Source organism: Globicephala melas, chromosome 6 (assembly GCF_963455315.2).
Source record: "Globicephala melas chromosome 6, mGloMel1.2, whole genome shotgun sequence".
Lineage (NCBI taxonomy): Eukaryota > Metazoa > Chordata > Mammalia > Artiodactyla > Delphinidae > Globicephala > Globicephala melas.
Genome location: NC_083319.1, coordinates 24084567 through 24104738, shown reverse-complemented (window position 1 = coordinate 24104738; position 20172 = coordinate 24084567). Strand labels below are relative to the sequence as shown.

Here is a 20172-nt window from a genome sequence, read left to right as displayed (position 1 = left end):
CTACTCTTTGTTGCTGTGTGTGGGCTTCTCATTGCAGTGGCTTCTCTTGCTGAGGAACACGGGCTCTAGGCACGTGGGCTTCAGTAGTTGCAGCATGCAGGCTCAGTAGTTGTGGCTCATGGGCTCTGGAGTGCAGGCTCAGTAGTTGTGGCACACGGGCTTAGTTGCTCCACAGCACGTGGGATCTTCCCAGACCAGGGCTCGAACCTGTGTCCCCTGCATTGGCAGGTGGTTTCTTAACCACCGCACCACCGGGGAAGTCCCAATGAAGATGTTTCTGGATGAGAGTAACATTTGAATCAGTAGACTGAATAAAGCAGATTGCCCTCCCCAAAGTGGTGGGCATTATCTAATCTGCTGAAAGCCTGAACGGAACAAAAATGTGGAGTAAGGGAGAATTTGCTCTCTCTGCCTGACTCTCTTCAAACTGGGGCATCTGTTTTCTCCTGCTTTTGGGCTCAAACTCAAACCACAACTTACACCACTGGTTTTCCTGGTTCTCAGGCCTTCAGACTCAGATTAGAACCATACCATTGGCCCTCCTGGGTCCCCATCTTGTCAACTGCAGATCTTGGGGCTTCTCAGCCTCCACAGTTGTATGAGCCTTAATAATAACTCTCCTTATATATGTGTGTATATGTGCTTTTAACTATATGTACTTTTATATATATTTAAATATATATCTATATTTATGTAATATATTTTATATGCTGCATATATATTTATATGTACTGTGTGTGTGTGTATATATGTATATATACACATATGTATGTGTAGTGTGTTTCTCTGGAGAGCCCTGCCTAATGCATCTTCCTCCCTAGTTCCTCTGTGTCTTCCTGGTCCGTCACCTCCCTCCGTGCCCAAGTCCCTTGCTTTGTCCCCTCAGTCACAGCAACCTGGTTGTCAGTAATGCTCTCCCTGTCCTATCACTCACCTGCTTAGATTTCCATGACTCCCTGTGGCCTTCAGGAGGAAGTCCCAGCTTTCCTACGCCAGCCCAGGGAGGTTTCTTTTTTTTTTTTTTAAGATTTTTTTTTTTTGACGTGGACCATTTTTAAAGTCTTTATTGAATCTGTTACAATATTGCTTCTGTTTCATGTTTTGGTTTTTTGGCTGTGAGGCATGTGGGATCTTAGCTCCCTGGCCAGGGATCGAACCCACACCCCCTGCACTGGAAGGCGAAGTCTTAACCACTGGACCGCCAGGGAAGTCTCCCGGGGAGCTTTCTTACCAACCACTCCAGCCGCCGCTCCCGTCACCTGCACTCAGCTGTCCCTGACTCTCGGCCCTGATTTGCGGCAGCAACTTAAAACTGCCTATATTTCCTGCTTCATGTTTCCCTGCTGTTGCTCATGCTGTCCCTGCTGCCTGGGATGCCCTCACCCTCCAGACGTGTCGGTTTACCTGCCAACTCCAGTTTATCCTTTACGACTCCACTCAGTCACCACCCCCTCCAGAAGAGTCCCTGACCCAACTTAGCCTGCGTTAGCTGCTCCTCCTGTTGTTCCCGTGTTTCCCCCTGTTGTTTCTCTTATCAGATGTGTTATCATTACCTCGTGTGTGTCTGTCTTCCTCACTGGGTTGTAAGCTTCTTACCTTATTTAACTTTGTACTCCCAGACCCTAAAATGTAACTGGTACTAAATATAAGTTTGTTGAATGAACAAAACCAAGTTTTTGTAGAAGGGCCTCTTTAGTACCAGCTGTCAAACTCTTCTCATACCACCTACCCCAGTGGCTCAAATCCAAGTGGTTTCCACCTCGATCTCTGCTTATCACTCTTACTGCTGCCTTGTACTTAGTTTGGACTTTGGCTTGTGGTGCTTATTTCCTGTCTCTGCATTCTCACTTTTACTGATCTTCTGGTTTGGACTTCTGTGTCTTACCCTTTCCAGTAAACCAATGATCTCCTGTCGTCTGGGGCTACTTGAACTGCAAGACCCAGCCTTCTCCGTCTCATCCATCTTGTCGCCTCAAACACCCCCCTACCCCTGTCATCTTCAAATTCCATGTTACACTTCCTAGATATTAAATATTATTATACATTTTATTTTATAATAAAACCATGAGAAAAATGTCCTTCATAACAAAACAACAACAAATCTATGCATTTAGTGTGGTTATGTGAGATTTACAAGGTGCTTTCACACAATTTATTTCATTAAATCCTCATAACAACCTCGTATAGTGGGTTATTATCCCCATTTTACAGATGAGGAAACTGAGGCTCAGAGTAGTTAAATGAACTGCTTGAGATCTCATAGACAGAGAATGACAGAGCATGGACCTTAGATGAGATCCTTTGACTCCAGAGCTTTGAACTCTTTGGAGTTCACTGTGGCATTAAAAGATGAGCTATAGCTGATGAAAAACAGATATATCTGATTGTAAGCTTGAAAACATGCCCTCTCCAAATCCATCTTCTATACTACTGTTAGCATAATTTAAAAAAACCTTAAATTCAGGTCAGATTTCTTCCCTATTACAATCCTTCAGTGGACCTTGGTTCCTCATCCAGTTACCTGGGGTTCTGTTGAACCCCTGACCTCAGTCTTACCCTATGTTTTAGCAATCTCTACCAATTGCCTTGCTCTAAAGACCAATGGTGGTCCATGCCTTGGTGTTCCTTGACCTCATTTCCCACCTATAGTGCATCTGCCTTTTGCCTGGCCAGTACCTCCTTCCTTTCTAGCTCAGGTATCACCTCTGCTCTGGACTCAACAGCCCCACCCCGCCATCCTCACTCTCCCTACTACCTCCTTCACAGTGTCATGGAGTGAGTCACACGCTTTTGTTCCAACACCTCTAACCATTTGTGGTGTTGTTTTCATTATCTGTCTGCCTCCCTCTGAAGACCTTTATATTCCTTCAGGTTACAAATAAGGCCCAAGGGCTTCCCTGGTGGCGCAGTGATTGGGAGTCCGCCTGTTGAGGCAGGGGACGCGGGTTCGTGCCCCGGTCCGGGGGGATCCCACATGCCGGGGAGTGGCTGGGCCCGTGAGCCATGGCCACTGAGCCTGCGCGTCCGGAGCCTGTGCTCCGCAACGGGAGAGGCCACAACAGTGAGAGGCCCGCACCGCAAAATAAAATAAAATAAAATAAAATACGGCATTGTTTCTTATCATCAAAAAAAAATTTTTTTAAAAACAAAAACAAACAAGGCCCAAGTTCTTCTGTGTTTACAGACGCAGCACATAGCACAAGTCCAGCACAGAGTAAAAGACAGTGGATGTTTATAGAATGGATTGACAGATGGCTAGTTGGAAGGATGGATGGATTCACTTTTAGAAGGAGGGGCGGACAGCTGGATGGTTGGGTGGATGGATGGATGGACGCATGCACTAGTGAACTTCAGGTTGCCCTTTCAAATCCAGGTCTTCCTCTTCCTCTCTATTTTCTCCAGTGGCAAAGTAATTAAACGTTTTTAGTGGAATATAGAATATAGGGTTAACTTCTTTCCCCCTTAGAATAGTATACTCATTGAGCTGTAGAGGAAATGCAAGGTCACCTCTGTCAGCCCCCTGCCTTCAGACCTGTCAATGGGCCAGTCATTTTACTCTTAGATTGTATTAATAACATTCCAGTTGGTAGAAGGAACCCTTATACTGAGCACAAGTACACCTCCCTGAAACTACTGCACTTGGGTCCAGTTCTGGCTTTTTGAACCAATATAAATGAGTAATCCCTCTTTCACGGGGTAGATTTCAACACATGAGATCATGGCCTGCCTTATTCAAGACTCTGCTGCAAGTGACAGAAAACTCAGTTTAAACCAGGTAAATAAAAAAGAACAGTTATTGCCTCCTATGAGCCAACTGCAGAATGGCAAGGATGGAGCTGCCCCCACAGTTGACTGGCCCCAGGCACTCCATCTCTCCATTTCTCGGCTTGTCTTCTATTTGTGTTTTGCTCCATTATTTCAACTTCTTCCAGATGGCTGGGAATCCAAGTACCACCATCTCTACAAACACATCCTTTAACTTACAGTCCAAGGGAGAAAAGGCAGAAACCCTAGGGCAGGGCTTTGATTGGTCTGGTTCAGGTCACATGTCTGTCCCTGTGGCTAGAAGTCAGGGTACTGCAGTTGAAACTGAAACCATGCACCTCAGATCGGGACTTGAACCCATGCGGCCGGGACTCGAACCCGCCCAAAACCCACAGTCTTCCAACTGAGATCACACGCCTGGTTTCAGGACCTAATGAATTTCAGCTTCTTGATGTCTCATTGCAGAAAGAATTCACTGAGGGGCAAAGTGATAGGTAAGAAGTGGATTTATTTAGAGAGAAACACACTCCACAGACAGAGTGTGGGCCACCTCAGAAGGTGAGAAAGGCACCAGGGTATGGGGTTGTCAGTTTTTACAGGAGTGGGTCATTTCATAGGCTAATGAGTGGGGAGAGTATTCCAGTTATTTTAGGAAGGGGCGGGGATTTCCAGGAGTTGGGCCACCGCCCACTTTTTCATCCTTACGATAGGTCTTGGAACTGTCATGGCGCCTGTGGGTGTGTCATTTAGCTTGCTGTTGTGAGAGTATACTGAGGCTCAAGGTCTAGTGGAAGTTGACTTGTCTGCCATCTTGGACCCATTTGGTTCTAATAAGTTTATGTCATGTCCTTGGGCTATGTCATTCTTTCAGAGGTTGTGCCCTGCCTCCTTCCCTCCTGTTTCAAAACCCCCCTCCAGAATCACAAGGAATAGGAAAGGAGCAGGTCCTCTACAAAGCAAGGGAAATAGTTACCAGAATAAGGAGGCAAAGGATTCTGGTTCGACCAAAATAGGACATCGCCCACACCCTGCATTCCTCTTACCTTTATACCTTAAGATTTTGAAATTTGAGATTTGAGTGCATCCCAGACCATCTTAGGACCCCCCTGGATATGCTCAAGTCTGTCAGTATCCCACTCACAATGTGACCCTCTTCCCCCAGTGGAATCCTGAGGAACGCACTCTTCCTCGAGTGATCTGATCTGCACAGGACACAGCAGATTCCTTGGGTTCCTTGTTCTGAACATGACCATCCCAGTGCCAGGCGTATAGTGCATACTCCAGAAATAATGAGTGCATAAAAAGATAACCATGATTCTCAAGCCAGTCCTGCCTAAACATTTCTCCCAAAGGCAAATAAGGCAGCTGTTTTGCAATTGGTAAAATATAGCAAAAGAGACACAACCAGTTGCTCTGAGAATAAGGGAGCGTGTGGAGGCTATGGCTGGGACACCTCACCAGGTGCGCCTGGCACCCCTGCTTGGAGGGAGGGCTCTGTCCTCCTCTAAACTTTCAGTTCACTGGAATGAGCTGTTCCTCCCCAAAGGCAGCAACACAGGAAGATGAAGATATTTACAGAATAAAAACAAAACCCTAAAAACTGCATGTCCTTTTCCTGCCTTAGGACTTTAGCTTCAAGGGACAGAAAATTCAAAATGGCAGTGACCTAAATGTGAAAGACTGTCATTTAAACCAAGTACAGAGGTAAGAGGTCAAGGCTGGAATGGCAGCTCCACGGTCCCTGGGGACCCAGATTTGCTCTTGTTTTTCCACCATCTTGTTAGTCCCAAGTTCCCACCATCATGCCACCATTCTAACAGAAAGCAGGAGGGAATAGAGGAAGGAAGAGGGTGAAGGTATGCTCCAGCGGTCTCAAGATTTCCAGAAAGCGCCCTTAACACTTCCATTTACATCTCATGGTTGGAACTTAGCTCTAGCTATGAGCGAGGCTGGGAAGTAAGGTTTTTATTCCAAGCAGCTTTGTACTCTGTTAAAGCCAAGGGCTCTGTCAGTATGTAAGAGACAGGAAATGGATGCTGGAATGGGCAGCCGGGATCTCTGTCAACGCTGCCAGGAAGGAAAAGCTGATTCTACAGTGTGAAGGCAAAAGCAGGAAAATTAGAACGTGCCCTGCTGTGGTCTGGGCTACAGTCCTGGTAGGGATTTTGGAGAGGAAGACTTCAGTCCCTCAGTCACGTTGCCAGAGCATCCTCCGTGAAATTAACCAGACCAGATTCAGGATGTGATCTTGGTTTCCTGTAACTAAACTCCCAAGCGTGATATGCAAGGCATTCTGCACCTGCCCAGTTCTACCTCCTTCGTGTAGCAGCAACCTGCCACTCTCCTGCGCTAGGACCACACCCAGCTCCCTGTCATTTCTAAACATGCTCAGGCCAGTTTAGTTCCCCTCCCTCCACACGTGCAGTTCCTGGTGCCTGGAAAGCACTTTCTTCCCCTCCTTGCATGAAAACTCCCAAACACTGAGCTTTCGAGTTGAAGCTCACAAGGACCTCCTCCACGGGTCCCACCATTCCCTCCTTTGTGATTGCTAGAAGCCTTCCTCAGATTTCCTTTGCTTTCTCTGTACGTGTTTTCCTCATCACCGACCACCCTATTTAAAACAGCAGCCCCCATTTCCCTCTAGACCCTTATCCTGCTTTATTTTTCTTTGTAGCAATTAATACCACCTAACATTTTAGGTATTCATTTTTTTCCATATGTTATTGTCAGTCTCCTCCCATTAGAAAGTAATGTTTCCAAACTCCTGGAAGATATTTAGCTTAGGGATTTCATGGAAAAATGGGGAGGAGGAGTTTCTTGGGATTCTCCAAATCATGTTATTCCTCTAAAAGATCTAAAAAATATTTTTTCATAACTTTACTTGTTTTAAAATGATAATGAGTGACTCAAATAATAAACAGGGCTTCCCTGGTGGCACAGTGGTTGAGAGTCCGCCTGCCGATGCAGGGGACACGGGTTCGTGCCCCAGTCCGGGAAGATCCCACATGCCGCGGAGCGGCTGGGCCCGTGAGCCATGGCCGCTGAGCCTGCGCGTCCGGAGCCTGTGCTCCGCAACGGGAGAGGCCACAACAGCGAGAGGCCCGCGTACCGCAAAAAAAAAAAATAATAATAATAAACAGGGAATCAGTTTTTCTGTGATACAATTATGCCAAAATTTCAGAGATGTTCTGTTTAAAAACCTGACGTATTAAACAAATACAAGTTTTGTGAACCATGAACCAATGTGTTGTGATGAGACTCCATATTTCAACAACATACAAAAATGATTTCTACCTGATATTTTTGATAAAAGATTAAAAGAGAACATTAACACAAATTAAATACTTATTTATTCGTTATATGACAAATATTCCAGGTATAAAAATTTTTTCATGTTGCATTGATTTGGTTAAGAGTCCAGAAGCATCTTTAAGTTGGGTACATGTTCCTTCATACATGCTCATTTCCTTAGTAATGAAAATATTATTTGAGCTGCCTACTTTGTTCAGCTCAAATATTGCCTCAGAGAGGCCTCCTTGGGCTGCATGGTTCAAAGCAGTAGCGCCCCACCCCTGTCTTCTCTTTCTCCATTCCTCCCTTACCAATAGGAGGTAAGTTCTAAGAAAAGAGGAGTGACCATTTGTAAGTTGCAACCAGGCCCTCAAAACTCTACAAGTTCAATGTGAGTCCACACTGCAAGTGGGCCAACCCTTAAAATATTAGCAGTAGCAATAGTAATAACAGAGCTATTTCTTTTTAGCTGTACCAGGCGTCGTTTAAGTTTTTAAAATTAATGGTTTCTACGGGAGTAGATAGGATTATTATCCTTCATTTTATTGAGAAGGTCCCAGAGAGGATAAATGACGTGCTCAAGGTCACGCAGCTAGTGAGTAGGAGAGCACGTGCCTCCAAATTACATGCTCTTCACTCTGACATCTTACTGCCTCCAGAGCAATTTTATTCTACATACAACATGGTGTATGTTTCCAGGGGAAAGCTAGGTACGTACTCACTGCCTCTTCTCTGTGTTAGTTAAACCACACAGAAGAGGGGTGTGTTTGGTTTTGGGATCCACTAACTGGAGCCCTTGGAGAGAGGGTCCAGAAATAAACCATGAAAGGTGGGGCTGAGAGCCTGATGATGCTTGACCTGGGATGGAGAAAGCGTGTGATTGCTTCCCTACTTTCTTTAGGTCCTTGCTCAGGTCAGAGAGATGCTGTTTCTGATCACCATTTAAAATGGCAACCCCTAGGGCTTCCCTGGTGGCGCAGTGGTTGAGAGTCCGCCTGCCGATGCAGGGGACGTGGGTTCGTGCCCCGGTCCGGGAAGATCCCACATGCCGTGGAGCGGCTGGGCCCGTGAGCCATGGCCGCTGAGCCTGCGCGTCCAGAGCCTGTGCTCCGCAACGGGAGAGGCCACAACAGTGAGAGGCCCGTACCGCAAGAAAACAAACAAAATAAATAAATAAAATGGCAACCCCATCACCCTGGTCCTTCTCCTGTTTAATTTTTCATCATAGCCCTTATTACCACCTGACATTTTCTGACACATTTATTATTGACCAAAGTCATTGTCTATCTCCCCCACTAGAGAGTAAACGCCATGAGTCCAAGGATTCTGTCTAGTACCATCTTTCCAGGGATGAGAACCGAGCCTGGTACAAAGTAGACATTCAATGTATTTGTTGAGTGAATAAATAAAATATGAGTCCCCAAATATTTTCATTTGTTGACATACTATTCTCTTCCTTGTCCAGGAGTAGATTCAATTAGTATATACCTAGAGTAATATCACAGTGAGAATTTTATATCCTAAAATTTCCACTGATATTGAGCTAGGCATATTTTTCTTTTTGCTGAATTTAAACTTTACCCTCCTCCTTCTTCTCCTATCTCCACTCTCCCAAAGGCAATTAATATTAAAAGTCTATCCTCCCACATCTTTCTCCCATATAATCATGTACCTGTATGACATGCACATGTAAGTTTTTTCATCGTTTTACAAATGGATATATTATATATCTCTTCCATTCTGCCTTTCTCACCTATGTATGCAAGTATATACTTAAAGATATACTTACATACATAGATATACTTCTATATCTATGAAGATATAGAATAAACATTTAAAAAGCCCACAACATACTTCATGGTATAACTGTTTCAGCAATGTATACATTTCTTATGGACAGGTATTTCAATTGTTTTCCGTTTGTTGCCATTTCTATCAGTCCTGCAATTTGCATTCTTATATGTATATTCTTTTGACTCTGTGTTTTATTTCTATTTGTTATATTTTATAAAGTGGGATTTCTGGAGTATTAAGGTGTGCAGTCAGAATGGATTTGCTAGATTACTTCCCCAAAGAGCTATAGCAATACACATTTCTGTCAGCAAAGGCCAAGAATGCCCTTTTCTCTCTGCAACCTTGTGTGGGGAAATAAACCTTCTCTGGATTTCTCAGTGCTCCTGTAAAATGCTCTAGCCTCCTGAGACAGAGAAATGTATTTGGTATAAAGACAGAATGTTTGCCTTCGCTTCTCCTAGGCACGTTTTGCTTTTCGTACACTGTGAGAATTAGATCTATAGCCATTTGCTAATTCCTCTAATCCAAAAGGATAACAAAATTTCTCTTATCTCCCCAAATGGGACAAATGACTATAATCTGGACTAGATCCCTAGGTTAAGCTTCCAAAGTGTCAGGAATACTGGATCACTATTTCCCTAGTGTTTACGTTTCAAAAGGGATGAAGCCCGAACCTTGGAGCCATCTCTTGGTAAAAGCCTGAGACACGTACCGGGCTTAGCTGGCCCCTGGAGAGAGATTTTTACATTCCAAAAGGTCAGAGTGAGCATCCAGGATCCTTCCTATCTCTTCTCCAAAGGGCAAAGGTTTTTCTCTCTCCTTCCCAGAGAGGAGGGAGGTGGCTGCCTCTCTCCTGTATACAAATGGAGGAAATACTTTTTTCCATCCCTTGTCTATGGAATGAAACCTGCCACTCACAAGAGAATTTTTATCAGCCCTCACAGCATTACCTGTGGGTCTAGGAGTCAGGGACTGACACTGCACTTTACTCTGACTGTTGATCTGGTTACATCAATAAAGAACTCTTTTCTCTGACCCAAGTGCTCATGCTTCTGCAGCATATATATATATACATATATATACATATATATACATATATATATATACACACACACACATATATATGTATGTATGTGTATATATATATATGTGTGTATATATATATATATATATATAAAACAAAAACTGTGCAAGTGGGAAAACATTCCAGACCCTTCACAGTTTTGACACAGCATCCTGCCAGCACTGGGAATGTTCATTCTTTTTCACCTTTGCCAATCTAATGGGTGAAAACTGTCTTCTCACAGTCTTCTATTTTCCCTTCTATCGGTGAAATTGAACATATTCCATTTTAGACATTTCCGTTACCTCGCGTGTGCATCTGTGTGAGAATTGCCTTTTCATAAATTCTGCCCTTTTCCCAAAGTTTTCCTTGAAATCTTTCTTATCAGTTTGTACGGGCTGTTTTTATGGTAATAGAATAGCTCTGAATATAGGCTGACAGTGGCTCTCCAGCAAATGTTTTGCAAATACTTTTTCTTTCAGTCAACCTTTCAGCACGATATTTGTCCTCATCCTGCAATTCTTCCTGCATGCTTCGTCTGCTTTCTGTGTGCTGTCTAACAGGAAGAGGGTCCTTAATGCCTACTACTTGCAGGTCCAAATGCTAAAGCGAGTGCCAACCTCTTAGTTGGTGAGAAAGGGGCTAGAGTCACATGGAGAGAGGGTCCTTCCTGAGGGGCTTACTGTAGGGAGGATGTGTCCATTGAAAACCTCCTGTCTGACCCTGAGTCTGCTATGGAGGAGGAAACCTGGAGAAAAAGACACAGTTTCTCTGCTAGAGACGCTACTCCCGAAAAGGGAGATCATGGTGGGGATGTCCCAACAGCTGGTCCCTGCAGCTTGGGGCTTGGGATGCACACTCCACCCTGGGTTAGGAAGCACTTCGGCATCCTGACTCCTACTTTATCATGGGTCACCGGGCAGGCAGTCAGAAAGCAGAGCCTGTCCCCTCTCCTCACTCCCCTGGAGTCAGGGGGTAGGTGCCCAGAAGAGCAAGCTGAGCAGGACCCACAGCCAGTGGTGCCAGCAGGCTGCGTTTGGACCAGAAATGAACAGGATGCGAAATGGGGCTGAAACCGCTGAGGCAGAGACCGGGGGAGCGGGGCCCAGTCGCCATGCTGGATGCTGAGAGCGGGAGATGGATGACGACGAGGCCCTGGGTATCCTTGGGGAGTGTGGTTCGAAAGGTAGAGGAGGCACAGCCGAAACGCCACTCGGGGCCAACAGGCAGCCTGCCGGGCACATTCCTTCAGTAAAGTTTGTTTCTAAAAAGAAACCACATGGTAGCTGATGAGGTTTCTCTTCCAGATGTAAGCTCTGAGTGTACAGAAGTCAAGAGGAACCCAGGGCTTTATGGAAAATGGATATTCCTCGCCCTTATTAAAACTTCCAGAAGCTAGTAAAGACCCAGTTTCTAGGGACAGTTGGCCGGGACGCAGCTTGGGGGCCAGGAGGGCACGCCGACTCCCGAGAAATGTCGGCAACATCCACGGTGAGGCTGGGCTGTGGCTGGGGACTCGCCCACTGCCATTTTCCTGTTGGACCGCCAGTACACGTGTGGGGAGGCCTGGCTGCACGGTCTCCGAAATCTCATTCTTTCCATGTGTCTCGTTGGCGAGGTTTCCTGCCACCCTCCTGGAGACTGGACAGAGCTGGCAGCAAGAAAAGAAAGACAAGTCAGGGTCATGCTGCTCTAAAGAGGCATTTGGGGTTATTTTCATGAAGGGATGGGGTAGCCGTGAGGGTGGTGGGCCAGGCAGTAACTTTGCCTCTTGCCCAGATGTATAAATGGGAAGCATCAGACTACAGGCTGTCCAGCAGAACTTGCCGTGAGGGTGGAAACAGTCCATATCTGCACTCTCAGATAGGCACACGTGGCTAGTGGGCACCTGGAGTGTGACTATTAGAACTGAGAAAGTGGATTTTTAAGTTTACTTGATTCTAATTAAAACTTGAACATAAGTAGCTAGCGTAGTGGCTAGTGACTATGCTATCGGACGGCTCAGCACTAGAGCATGGGGGTCAGGAGTCTGGGCTCTAGAATGAGACAGAGAATCTTTTCCCTCACTTCCTAGCCCTGTGAACTTGGAGAAGCAACTTAACCTCTTGGTGCTTCCCTCTCCTTTTATCTAAGCTGAGGTTGGTGGTACCAACCTCTCAGCCTTAATGGGGGTGTTGACTATTCAAATACGGAAACACTAAACAAACACGTTCAAATAATTGTCACAGTCCTGAGAATCCACACCTGTCAGTCGAGGTGGAGCTGCCAGGAATTTTCAGGAGACGTAGGAGGCAGAAAGGGAAGGGATGCTTTCTGAGAAATGGGCTTGGAGAGAGTTCAGTTAATGAACTTCTATCTCTGGTGCTTCAGGGTTCCTGGCTGGTGAAGAGTGTTTCAAGAGGCTTTCCTGGGAGGTGACAAACTTAGGACGCTCCCCTCTGGGTGGGCTTTGTGTCTGAGAGTTGTCTCCAGGGCCAAGTCCTGAGCTGCTCAAGACTTTGACACATTCTAATGAGACCCCAGGGGGCAGCAGGAGTGGAGTGGTGTTGGAATCCATGTCCAGAGAGTCTTGCTTGAGAGAAAGGAGAGGTGATACCAGAGGCTGGGGAAACTTTTTCCCAAGATTGTAGTGTTGTCCTCAGGACCGGAAGGAGAAGTCAATCCAGACAACTTGCCTTTGGTCTAAAGCTACCCTAAGGCATCGGTGACGGTACTAGTCTAGGAAGCGGGTAGGTACAGAGGAGCCAAAAGCCTGGGAAGATGGCAAGGTCAAGTCCCATTTTCCTGTCTTTTGCTGGGAACTTTTATATTAGTTAAAAAAAATTTTGTTTTTAATTAATTAATTAATTTACTTATTTTTGGCTGCTTTGTGTCTTTGTTGCTGTGCACAGGCTTTCTCTAGATGCAGAGAGCGGGGGCTACTCTTTGCGGTGGCTTCTCTTGTTGCGGAACACGGGCTCCAGGTGCGCGGGCTTCAGTAGTTGTGGCACGTGGGCTCTAGAGTGCAGGCTCAGTAGTTGTGGCGCACGGGCTTAGTTGCTCTGCGGCATGTGGGAATCTTCCCGGACCAGGGCTCGAACCTGTGTTCCCTGCACTGGCAGGCAGGTTCTTAACCACTGCGCCACCAGCGAAATCCTTTGCAGGGAACCTAGAAGCAAACTTCCAGCCTGGCTTATCAAGGAAAGTTTCAGGGTGAGGACAGGATTTCACAGCTAAGTGTTTTCTTAAATTCCACAAGTCAACTCCACCCCTTTGCCTGCAGGTGACCTTTAGTGTGTTCCTAAGGGCTGGGAGCTGTGTTAGGCCTTGGTGACTGGGTGACACAATGATGTCACTTGCCTTCTGTAATGTTGTGATTTATAATAAGAAATATATACTTGGTCTTCTTCCTCAAAGCTGTCTCTGGCACAGAGCTCCCCATACCCTTGGAATTTCCTAATTGGTGAGAGCAATGAAGATGTCTTTTGTTATGTTAATGAGGCGACCTTTGGAAAGCTTCTAAGGGTGGGGATTGGTTGCCAACCACCTGGTTGGAACTCTCAGTCCACCCCCCACCCCCCCATCGGCCTATGAAGCCTCCGTAAAACCCCTAAGGATGGGGTTCAGAAAGCTTCTGGGTTGGTGATTTGGGGAGAGTGGTGCACTTGGGGAGAGCAGGAAGCTCCGAGCCCTTTCCCCCCACCTTGTACTATGCGTCTCTTCCATCTGGCTGTTCCTGAGTTATATCCTTTTATAATAAACCAGTTGTCTAGTAAGTAAAATGTTCCTCTGAGTTATGTGAGCTACTCTAGCAAATTAATCAAACCCAAGGAGGGGTTGTGGGAAGCTCCCATCTATAGCTGGTCAGTCAGAAGCACAGGTGACAACCTGGACTTGTGATTGGTGTCTCAGGTGGGGAAGTGGGGGGTTAGTCTTGTAGGACTGAGCCCTTAACCTGTGGGATCCGATGCCATCTCCGGGTCGATAGTGTCAGCGTTGAGTTGAATTGTAGAACACTTAGCTGGTGCCAGACAGTTGCCTGGTGTAGGGAAAAAACCCACATGTTGGAACTGGGTGACAGAGTTGGACCTCCTAACTGGACTCCTGCTTCCAAGCCCCTCCATCGCCTCTCTGTCCAGCACACCTTGTGAGTTTGTTCTTCCCGGCAGCCCATTTCCCTCACGGTGCAGCCCTGTTCCTTACTACCTCCTCTCACTCCCACTCTAGGCCCACTCTGCTCTCCTGCTCAGTTCCCACAGGGTCCTCAGCTACATCTCATGCCTTAGCCTCTCGCCTTTGGTCCTCATTCAGTATAATCTTCCATCTGTTCTCTGCCAGGAATGTCCTTCTTATCCAAATCCTGCCCATTGGCTTAAGGCTCTCTGCTCCTGAAATCTCTTCTACTGCCCTCGCTCCCATCCCCTCTCCTTACGTGGACTTTCTCAGCGCTTACATTTTGACCCTACACCGATCAGTAGGGCATTTGGTTCTGAATAAGGGAGTACCTCATTTGTCTCGCTGTCATAAAATCCTGCTCCTCCGGGCTTCCCTGGTGGCGCAGTGGTTGAGAGTCCGCCTGCCGATGCAGGGAACGCGGGTTCGTGCCCTGGGCCGGGAAGATCCCACATGCCGCGGAGCGGCTGGGCCCGTGAGCCATGGCCGCTGAGCCTGCGCGTCCGGAGCCTGTGCTCCGCAACAGGAGAGGCCACAACAGCGAGAGGCCCGCGTACCGCAAAAAACAAAACAAAACAAAACAAAATCCTGCTTCTCCACTACCCACTCCACGCTCCCACCAACTCTAGCCTCCCGGAAGGGCTCTGGGACCCTGTGGAATGGGTGCAGCCTCTTCTCAGGAAAGAGCTTAAGACTTTTCTCCCACATGCTCATACAAACACCCCAGAGAAGCCCCCAAGATTTATGCGGGGGGACGGGGAATCGGAGCACAGTCAGAGTTGAGGCAGGAGGCTCCGAAAGCCCCCGTCTGCCTCGCTAGATCCTCAGCAGGACTCTACAGGGCATTAAGCCCAGGTGATGCCATCAGGATCAAAGCCCAGTTGCAGTACCTGGCAAACAGGGTCATTACCGTCATGCATCAGGATGCCAAAGATGGATCAGAAATGGCAATGTGGGGCTTCCCTGGTGGCGCAGTGGTTGAGAATCTGCCTGCTAATGCAGGGGACACGGGTTCGAGCCCTGGTCTGGGAGGATCCCACATGCCGCGGAGTGGCTAGGCCCGTGAGCCACAGCTGCTGAGCCTGCGCGTCTGGAGCCTGTGCTCCACAACAAGAGAGGCCGTGATGGTGAGAGGCCCCCGCACCGCGATGAGGAGTGGCCCCCGCTTGCCACAACTAGAGAAAGCCCTCGCACAGAGGCGAAGACCCAACACAGCAAAAATAAATTAATTAATTAATAAACTCCTACCCCCAACATCTTCTTTTAAAAAAATAAATAAAATACTTTAAAAAAATGGCAATGTGCTTCAACTGAATGACTAGTTTCCTCTGTTCTCTGGTAGTAACTTACTACCAGGTTAAGCTGTTTCTTGAGACGCTCTTGGACCTGAAGGTTAGGACCACATTGTCAACTCAGAGGATACTTGACTGTCTGTGTATTAATAGCAGAGTATGTGTCTCAGTTGTCAAAATGTTGTACCCACAGCATAAGGGCTACAAGGAAAGGTTCCCCTCTGATTTATAATTAATGTCTCAAGGTAGTGGTGGGAATAATAATTAGAACAACAGACTTGGGTTCAAATCTTTCTGCTATTAGACTCAAAGTCTAAAAGCCTCAGTTTCCTTATCTGTGAAACGGGGATAATAATGGTAACTACCTTATAGAATGTTGTGGGGATTAAGTGAAATCATGCATTTCAAACACTTAGCGCAGTTCCTGGGACAATGTAAGTGTTCAATAAGTGTTAGCCATGATTGATATTATGTGAAGAGTCCTGTCATAAGATAAATCTGTAGTAACAGAAGACAGACATTTTTTAGGTTTTAGTAGTAAGTACATGAAGGGTACCTGGGTAGAAGTCTGTGAAGTTTTGGCTTTCTTGCTACCGCAGAAGTGAAGTGAGCCAAGGACACTGGTGGAATGTGACCCGGGGGTCTTGCTTTAGGACAGATGACCTGAGCATCACTTCTGGTTGCCCAAGTTTTGAGTTGCCTCTTGATGCTAATGGCATTGTGATGAGCTAAGCGTACACCGATGAAGTAAATAGTAATTGGGGTTGAGCACCTGTGGCTCATCAGCTCCCCCTAGAGGAAGGAGTGGGGTGGTGCTGGAAGGGGTTGCCAGGGGCCACTTGCTGATACCACATGGGCCGAGTGTGAGCTCTGGATCAGGGACATCTTGGATCTGGAGTTTGAAAGCCTCTTGCGCATGTACCTGCCTGTAATCTCTCTTCCGGGCGTGGTGAGACTTGTGAAAATAAACGCCAGCCCCTAGTCTGTCCTGCTTGCCGTGCCAGGGCGGGAAGAACGCTCTGGATTGGGGGATAGTGGTAGTCGTCGCTCCGGGGGCTTCTGTGAGGGGGCTTAGGTCGCCGGTGAGCGTGGCCGTCTGCTGCCGTGTTGCACGCCCTGCCCTCTGCTGCTTCTAAAGAGGGCAAAGCCTGCCTGTGTGGGTGGGAAAGGTATTATTACTGGGGCCGTTGTGGTTATCGCTGCCACCACCGCCAGTTACACAGGTGGAAAAGGGTATTGGTTGGGTCAGAAAACTGTCATCGAGTACTCAGATTCCTCTACTTAGATCAGAGAAGGAAAGAGAAAAGAAAAAAGACACTAATGGGCCCTAAGAGACCAGAATGAACACTGAAGTGCATTTTGTCAGAAACAAAGGCCAGAGAAGGCAGTGAGATGTCCAGGGCTGCCATCTTCCTGGCAAGATACAACCCTTCCCCTGACCCCTAAGGCCATTTTTGGTGGCTGACTACCTGGTAGAGATCCTGCAGGTGCGGTCTGCACATTGTCCTGTGTAATCCTTGGGACAAACCCACGATGAAGGGGTCATTGTACCTCTTTTACAGTTAAGGCAAAGGAGCCTCTAAGACCTTAAGAGATTTGTCCGCTTTGATAGAGCTAGCAAGTGGGAGAGCGACGTTTGACCTCGGCTCTGACTAGATCTAAAGTTTTCCAGTTCATAACTTGGATGTTGCTTCCCAGGGCTCCATTTTCCTTCTCAGTAAAATGGGGGCGTGAAACTGGTTCTAAGGCCATCCTTCTAACGCCGGTGACCACAGGTGGCCATCAATAATTGAAAAAGGGAAAGTATAGGAAAGAATCCGGTTTGGTGAAACAGCAGTTCTGTCTGAATAGAGTGATCCAGGCAAGAGGTGTGTCCCAGGGGCTGGCAGGGGGCACAGGCAACTTTGGGAGGAGAGTTCTGAGAAGGCAGGGATTGAGACACATAGAGTCTGTCTTCCTCAGGCCATTTGGGTCCCCTGGGAAGGACGTTAAAGATGCTGTCCTTTCTTGTGCCACTCTGCCCTTTCTCCTAGCCATGAACCCTGGGCTCTCACTCTTTCTTCCTCCCTAGGAAACAGGTGGGCCTGTCTACCTAGCTTTGGGCCACCAGACTGGACTCTCAGCTCTCAAAACTATGTTTTCCTTACCACTAGATGCTTCTCCTTTTATGCCTCTTCACCACAGGCCCAGCATCAGCACTGGGGGGGGGGGGTCCTGGAAAAGTGGCTGGAGACTTCATCCCCTTGTCCGTGTCACTAGGTAGCTCTTGCTTCTCTGGGAACTATTGTGAATGACCCAAGTACAAAAGTGTAAATCAAAGCCTCATGATGCTTTGAGAGCTTCACACTTTCACTGAACTGGCAACATCAGCAGCTCTGTCTGCACCCACTGCACCAGGATGACTGTTAGGATTCAAACTGTCACCAGAGCTCCAGCAGACAGGATTCTCTGACCTCACCCATGATGCCAGAACATTCCATGGTCCAGCTCAAACTCATATCCAGCAACTGTAAGACCCTCCAAGACAGTTTCTTTTTTGCAGTAAAACCCCCCATGGATGTGCACTCGTGAAAAAAAATCAATTTTATTAATGTATAATTTACAGATTAAAATGCATCTATTTTATGTGTGCATTTGGTGACTTTTGACATATTTATACACCTGTATAATCAGTATCATGATCAATATAGAGAACATTTACATCATCCTAAAATGTTCCCTGTTCCCTTTCTCATTTTTCCATCCCTGGTCCTAGACATCCACTGACCTGCTTTCCGTCTTGATAGATTTGTCTTTTTTGTAGTTTCATATAAATGAAATCTTCCAGTATGTAGTCTTCTATGTCTGGCTTCTTTCACTCAGCACAAAAATGTTGAGATTCATCCATGCGATCGCATGTATCATAGGTCATTTCTTTTTCTTTCTTTTTTTTTTTTTTTTAGTAATTTGCAGGTTTTATCAAAATGAATCAAAAAAAAAAAAAAAGAAAGAAAGAAAGAAAAGCAAAGGGTAACACAACCCCATATCCCAAAACTTTCTAGATATTTTAGTGCAAGAAATGCCATATCACTGAAGCACTTGAGGATTATCATGAAATCCTAGCAAAAAATGTAATCACCTCAGAAGTGGTAATAAAAAAGAGAAACAACCAGAGAGGCACACATTGTTATTTATTTATTTATGTTTTTGAATTTTATTTTATTTTTTTATACAGCAGGTTCTTATTAGTTATCTATTTTGGTTTTTTTTTAAAGGATTTTTATACTATATTAAAAAACCACAAAATAAAAAAGGGATCAGTCGACGTATATCTTAGAAGTCCTTCCAGAGTCTCTGTACCCACAGCCATGCAGGCTGCCTGTCGCCTTGCTCTCCGCTGCTCAGTCTGCAGCTTATTGAAGGATCGCTGGAGATGACTCAGGCTCTAGTTCTTGCAGTCACACTTGTTCTGCCAAATCCAAGACCCTGAATTTATCCAAATTGTAGAAACATGCTTTGACCACCCGTCCACCAAAATACCTCCCATTCAGATCAAAAACAGCTTTAATTGCTGATTCAACCCTCTCAAATTCTAAAAATATTCGTACTGCTTCATCATTAGGGGCACCAGGAATTTCAAATATCACACATTTTCCAACTTTGCCATATTTTTCACACTCTTCCTTGGTTTCAACTTCCAAGTCTTCATCTACCTCTCCTGCACCAACCATGTTCCTTAGTAGGACCACTTTAGTAGGACACTTATGTATTTCAGTTAATGGATTTGAATCCCACTTCCTGGTTGCATCTTTCTCAGTGGCGTCGCCCACGATGATCTTGCCTCCCCGCTTGCTGGTCTTCTCCCCTGACAGCGCTGTGCTCAAGCCCTGCTCGTGCTTCCCAAGACCCTGGCCTTCCTGGAAGCCGTACTTCTGCATGATTTTATGTGCTACTGTGCCACCCATGTTGGGGAGGAAGGAGTTGCCGGGGCCGGTCGGGCATCTGGGTCTGTCTTCTTCCTCGTACACTGGGGGAGGGATAGCAGCTTTGGAAGACGGTGAGCGAGGTCTTGAATCCTCGGCATAAGGAAAGTCTCGGAGTAACTCTTTGTGTTTCTCTACAAGAGAAGTGGGTGGTGGAATGGCAGCTCCGCCCCTACTTCTCTTCTTCCTCTCTGGCTCATAATCTTCATCAGAATCTGAATCTGGTCGCCTGGAAAACCCCCTAGCTTCATGTCTGTCTTTACGCCTCTTTTCTCTCTCTTCTATTTCTGTCTTTCCAGCTTCCACTGTCTCTGTCGCTCCTCTGTTTGGCGCTTCACTACTTTCTCATAATCGTTAGGAAACATGGGATCATATTCATCAGCTAGGGGAATCAAAACTTCTCCTGCAGTGGGAACCGGATCCGTGAGGCCCGCTGCCACGTGCGGTGCGGTGTCCACAATCTGCCTCTCGTCTGAAGAGGCACCTGGCTTCGGGTTGATTACCGGGTCAAGGACTGTACTTTGTTTTGTCCTCCGGCTCTTCGCCTGAGTGACAGCTGCCTTCTTCACCTGGAGCTGAGACTACAGAAGTGTGAAGTTTTGGGACCAGGCTGCTGTTTTTGAGTCACTGGTCTCCACTCCCAGGTCATCGTACAGGGACATCTCAGTTTAATGCCGGCCCGCCCGGCCGACGCTCCCAGGCCGCGGCGGCGCACCGGGGCCGAGGCGGCGCGGACTCGACGGGCTGGGCGCTGGGTGTCAGCCCCAGACGGCCGGACCTCTCCGGCGCCAACCCCTACGCTGAGTCCGCGGGGCCCGCGGCGGCGCCGTCATTTCTTTTTTTTTTTTTTAAT

At 46.8% G+C, this 20172-nt stretch overlaps 1 protein-coding gene and 1 pseudogene across 1 annotated transcript in view; one reads left to right on the top strand and one right to left on the bottom strand.

Moving 5' to 3' along the window:
* The window catches only part of PALM2AKAP2 (PALM2 and AKAP2 fusion), a 638407-nt gene that overhangs the window by 39925 nt on the left and 578310 nt on the right, over positions 1-20172 (top strand). The gene's annotated exons all lie outside the window — the stretch shown is intronic.
* Positions 18754-19981, bottom strand: LOC115854605 (splicing factor 45 pseudogene; annotated as a pseudogene).